Source organism: Schistocerca piceifrons, unplaced genomic scaffold (assembly GCF_021461385.2).
Source record: "Schistocerca piceifrons isolate TAMUIC-IGC-003096 unplaced genomic scaffold, iqSchPice1.1 HiC_scaffold_1406, whole genome shotgun sequence".
Lineage (NCBI taxonomy): Eukaryota > Metazoa > Arthropoda > Insecta > Orthoptera > Acrididae > Schistocerca > Schistocerca piceifrons.
The window spans coordinates 47,501-52,500 of NW_025727243.1; the positions used below are offsets into that span (position 1 = coordinate 47,501).

Below are 5,000 nucleotides of genomic sequence, written 5' to 3' on the forward strand. Positions count from 1 at the left end.
AACCCAAAAGCTTTGGTTTCCCGGAGGCTGCCCGCCGAGTCATCGGAGGAACTGCGGCGGATCGCTGGCTGGCATCGTTTATGGTTAGAACTAGGGCGGTATCTGATCGCCTTCGAACCTCTAACTTTCGTTCTTGATTAATGAAAACATACTTGGCAAATGCTTTCGCTTCTGTTCGTCTTGCGACGATCCAAGAATTTCACCTCTAACGTCGCAATACGAATGCCCCCGCCTGTCCCTATTAATCATTACCTCGGGTTCCGAAAACCAACAAAATAGAACCGAGGTCCTATTCCATTATTCCATGCACACAGTATTCAGGCGGGCTTGCCTGCTTTAAGCACTTAATTTGTTCAAAGTAAACGTGCCGGCCCACCGAGACACTCAATAAAGAGCACCCTGGTAGGATTTCAACGGGGTCCGCCTCGGGACGCACGAGCACGCACGAGGCGGTCGCACGCCTTCGGCTCGCCCCACCGGCAGGACGTCCCACGATACATGCCAGTTAAACACCGACGGGCGGTGAACCAACAGCGTGGGACACAAATCCAACTACGAGCTTTTTAACCGCAACAACTTTAATATACGCTATTGGAGCTGGAATTACCGCGGCTGCTGGCACCAGACTTGCCCTCCAATAGATACTCGTTAAAGGATTTAAAGTGTACTCATTCCGATTACGGGGCCTCGGATGAGTCCCGTATCGTTATTTTTCGTCACTACCTCCCCGTGCCGGGAGTGGGTAATTTGCGCGCCTGCTGCCTTCCTTGGATGTGGTAGCCGTTTCTCAGGCTCCCTCTCCGGAATCGAACCCTGATTCCCCGTTACCCGTTACAACCATGGTAGGCGCAGAACCTACCATCGACAGTTGATAAGGCAGACATTTGAAAGATGCGTCGCCGGTACGAGGACCGTGCGATCAGCCCAAAGTTATTCAGAGTCACCAAGGCAAACGGACCGGACGAGCCGACCGATTGGTTTTGATCTAATAAAAGCGTCCCTTCCATCTCTGGTCGGGACTCTGTTTGCATGTATTAGCTCTAGAATTACCACAGTTATCCAAGTAACGTGGGTACGATCTAAGGAACCATAACTGATTTAATGAGCCATTCGCGGTTTCACCTTAATGCGGCTTGTACTGAGACATGCATGGCTTAATCTTTGAGACAAGCATATGACTACTGGCAGGATCAACCAGGGAGCTGCGCCAACTAGAGCTGAGCAGCCGGCCGCGCCCGGGAGTGTGTCCCGGGGGCCCGCGCGAACACGCAAGCGTCCGCTCAATCATTCTGCAAACAGGAGGAGGCTGAGCTCCCCTGCACAATACACCTCGAAACCCTCTCAGGTCCCGGCGGCGCGCAGCGCCGTCCCAAGTACTTGGTCGGGTTCGAGAGAGGCGCAATCGCCCGGAGTTAGGCGAGTAGACGCTTTCGGTGCGACCACCCGTGCTCCCAACTGAGCTTGCCGCTGCCGACAGAGGCCCGGGAGCGTGCTGTCGTGGCATTGCCGGCGGGAGACAACACGCGCCACCTACGGTGACCGGCAGCTCCAACGCCAGCGCCACAGAAGGACAAAAGCCCCACTTGGGTGCCGAAGCGAACTCTCCCAGCACAGCGCACGCGCCAACACATCCGCACAGCTGCGATACAAACCACCAGCGAGAACCGCTGGGGCGACCGAGCAGCAGACGGCGTCGCGGCGCCGAGCGCCGGGCGGCGGCGCATCCTCAACGCACACAGTCCTCAATCGGACCAGCACACTGAAGATGTCCACCGCGCTTCGCACCGGGCCCGCGAGGACCTACTTTGGCCGCACGGCGCCGCGCGCAGGGTGCGCCGGCGCGCAGCTGCGACGCCTGCCGCGTCCGTCGGCCGGCGCGCCTGCCACTGGCCGCCCCCACCAGCCGGCTGTAGCGCGTGCGCCCACGCACCGCGCGGCCAGCACGCCGGGAGGCGCCCCCTCACCGGCCGGGGACGGTCCCACCCAGCCACCACCGCGTATCGCTTCACACCCAGATGCCGTTCAGTTTCATCGGCATGGTGGGTATCGCTGGAACAACCGGTTAGTACCTCAACCTATCGTCGCCATCACCGATTCACCCCTAGCGAGAACAACCGCACCACAACGGGTTACCATTTCTTCATTTGCGTAACTTCACCAGAAAACGTAGGCGTCCATCGCCATTAGCAACTTCAACGATTATTGCATGCCTGTGTCAGGTGTCACGCCACACTACGTCTGCCCACATACACGCAACAAAATGTGCACGCCTAGACAATACGTGGAAGGTGGCCCCCGTACGTATGCGATGTCCATTGCTCGAACGACTGTCAACCGGCCTCTGTAGCATGTCGCAGATATGGAACGCGGTGCACCATGCTATCACGGTGTTTGAGGAGAGACGACTAGGTCCGAATACATCAACACACAGCTCATGCTGATCGCCATCCACGGCGTCCGTTCCTCCCACACGTCTCTATGGCGTACCACACTGCAATCCAGCTCTCATAGGGAGACGACACGTAGCTGCGTGCACAATATTTGCACTGTATGGTCCGCCGTTTTTGGGCGCAGTCGTTGTACGGTCACACATGTGCCACGATGTATCATTCAGTACATAAGGACGAATGTGCAGTACAGATTGTGGTTCACGCGTACGACATCAGCGGACAGTTGACACAGGCCGCACCACAACGTAGCCTGCGTACGTCGCATGCGAAGGGCATTGAACATGCAAACTTGTCACCAACCAGCTTGCGAAGGCAGGGGGCAAGGTGGGGACGTGGGGACGTGGGGAGGGGTGGGGGGGGGGGGGGGCGGCATGTACGTCCTGCTGCCATCCACATTACAGTGTACAGCAGGAGCATGTGGAAAGTCAGCAAGACTTGCAAGGTGTTTAACATGAAGCGATACACAGGGGAGCGGGCAGTGCGAGTAGCGAACTATATTGCGAGGGTTGCGGGTGGGCAACACTACACTAATTGAACGAGTCGTATAACAATTACAGAGCAGGTTTAGGCGACAACGTGGGTTACGTTAGCGGACAACGTGGGTTACGTTAGCGGACAACGTGGGTTACGTTAAGGCACAACATGGGTTACGTTAAGGCACAACATGGGTTACGTTAAGGCACAACATGGGTTACGTTAGGGCACAACATGGGTTAGGTTAGGGGACAACATGGGTTAGGTTAGGGGACAACATGGGTTAGGTTAGGGGACAACATGGGTTAGGTTAGGGCACAACATGGGTTAGGTTAGGGCACAACATGGGTTAGGTTAGGGCACAACATGGGTTAGGTTAGGGCACAACATGGGTTAGGTTAAGGCACAACATGGGTTAGGTTAAGGCACAACATGGGTTAGGTTAAGGCACAACATGGGTTAGGTTAAGGCACAACATGGGTTAGGTTAAGGTACAACATGGGTTAGGTTAAGGTACAACATGGGTTAGGTTAAGGTACAACATGGGTTAGGTTAAGGTACAACATGGGTTAGGTTAAGGTACAACATGGGTTAGGTTAAGGTACAACATGGGTTAGGTTAAGGTACAACATGGGTTAGGTTAAGGTACAACATGGGTTAGGTTAAGGTACAACATGGGTTAGGTTAAGGTACAACATAGGTTAGGTTAAGGTACAACATAGGTTAGGTTAAGGTACAACATAGGTTAGGTTAAGGTACAACATAGGTTAGGTTAAGGTACAACATAGGTTAGGTTAAGGTACAACATAGGTTAGGTTAAGGTACAACATAGGTTAGGTTAAGGTACAACATAGGTTAGGTTAAGGTACAACATAGGTTAGGTTAAGGTACAACATAGGTTAGGTTAAGGTACAACATAGGTTAGGTTAGGTTAGGTTACACGTTGTTGTAAGGAAAGGTGTAGGGGGGGGGGGGCGGGGGCGGCAGGTTCCTTGATAGTGATTATAGTAAGTGAATGCTTGTGACATGATCAGATTTGTCACGTCAGGATGCACCTTTGGCTTATTAGAGGCGGCGCTCCAATTCTATGCTTGTGTGAGACCTGTGTCTTTGACTCATGTCATTGTTTGTGCGCTGTGACAGGAGGTACTATTGTGATGTTGGGTGCACCGTTGTATAGGACATGTGTGGGTGTTGGTGCCTGGTCTGCGCAATGGTGGATGTCGAAAGGCTGGGATATTGTATTTTCCGCATGGACCTCCTGGTCTGGTTGTGATAGTGTGGATTGTGTAATGTGGCGGAGAAGATGCACTGGATGTTGTTCCATGCTGGTGCTTACATATTGTATGTGCGCCCGTTAGAAGCAGAGAGTGGTGCGTGATCAGAGTGTCTGGCTGACGTGTGGTTCCCATTGTGGGCAGACTCTTTCAGCATGTATACGGACAGTTGTGTATATTTGCTGTAGTTTGATGGCTCTGCATTGATTACTAATCAGCGCCGTGTGTACGGGTAATCTGGTTCCAGTCCAAAATGTTCCATCTGTGTACATTAGTGACAAAGACTCTCCCCATGCAGTGGGGCTCGGTCTGTTATAGCTCTTCCGCGTAATATATTTGCCCCACGTTTTTGCGACTGCGAGTGCGAGTGCAACGCGCATGGGGACCGACATGCTGATGGCTCGGTATCGGACGCCGTACAGTGAGCAACGCGATCGCGTCTCTCGCTCGTAAGTGGTACAGGTCGCGGCTCATGTATAGGGACAGCGGGAATGTCGCATATTGGAAATAACTCTTCATGAAACGCAAGTTATAGGGGTGGATTGCACTTTACGAGTGCGGGAAACTTCCGCCGTTCATCCGCTGGAGGTGCGAGTTTGGCGGTTGGGGTGGTGCACGAACGGGTGCGGGTGGAGTCATTGCCGGTCCACGGCTTCGTGCGGCAGAGCCACTGGAGATTGGGTGCTATGGTCGACAGAGGCTGCAGGCTTTGTGGGTGGCGTCGAAAGGCGGGCACTGTGGCGCCATCGCTGTCTTAATCGGCTTGGCGTCGCATAGATGGCGGTATCGTCGTTGGAGG

The 5,000-nt window shown here is 53.9% G+C and overlaps 1 non-coding gene across 1 annotated transcript in view; it reads right to left on the bottom strand.

The window, feature by feature from the left end:
* The window catches only part of LOC124733708, a 1,908-nt gene extending 707 nt beyond the window's left edge, over positions 1–1,201 (bottom strand). Inside the window, exon 1 of the ribosomal RNA XR_007009089.1 lies at positions 1–1,201. This exon is cut by the window's left edge and continues 707 nt beyond it. This is a non-coding gene — a ribosomal RNA (small subunit ribosomal RNA).
* Positions 1,202–5,000: the final 3,799 nt, after the last annotated feature.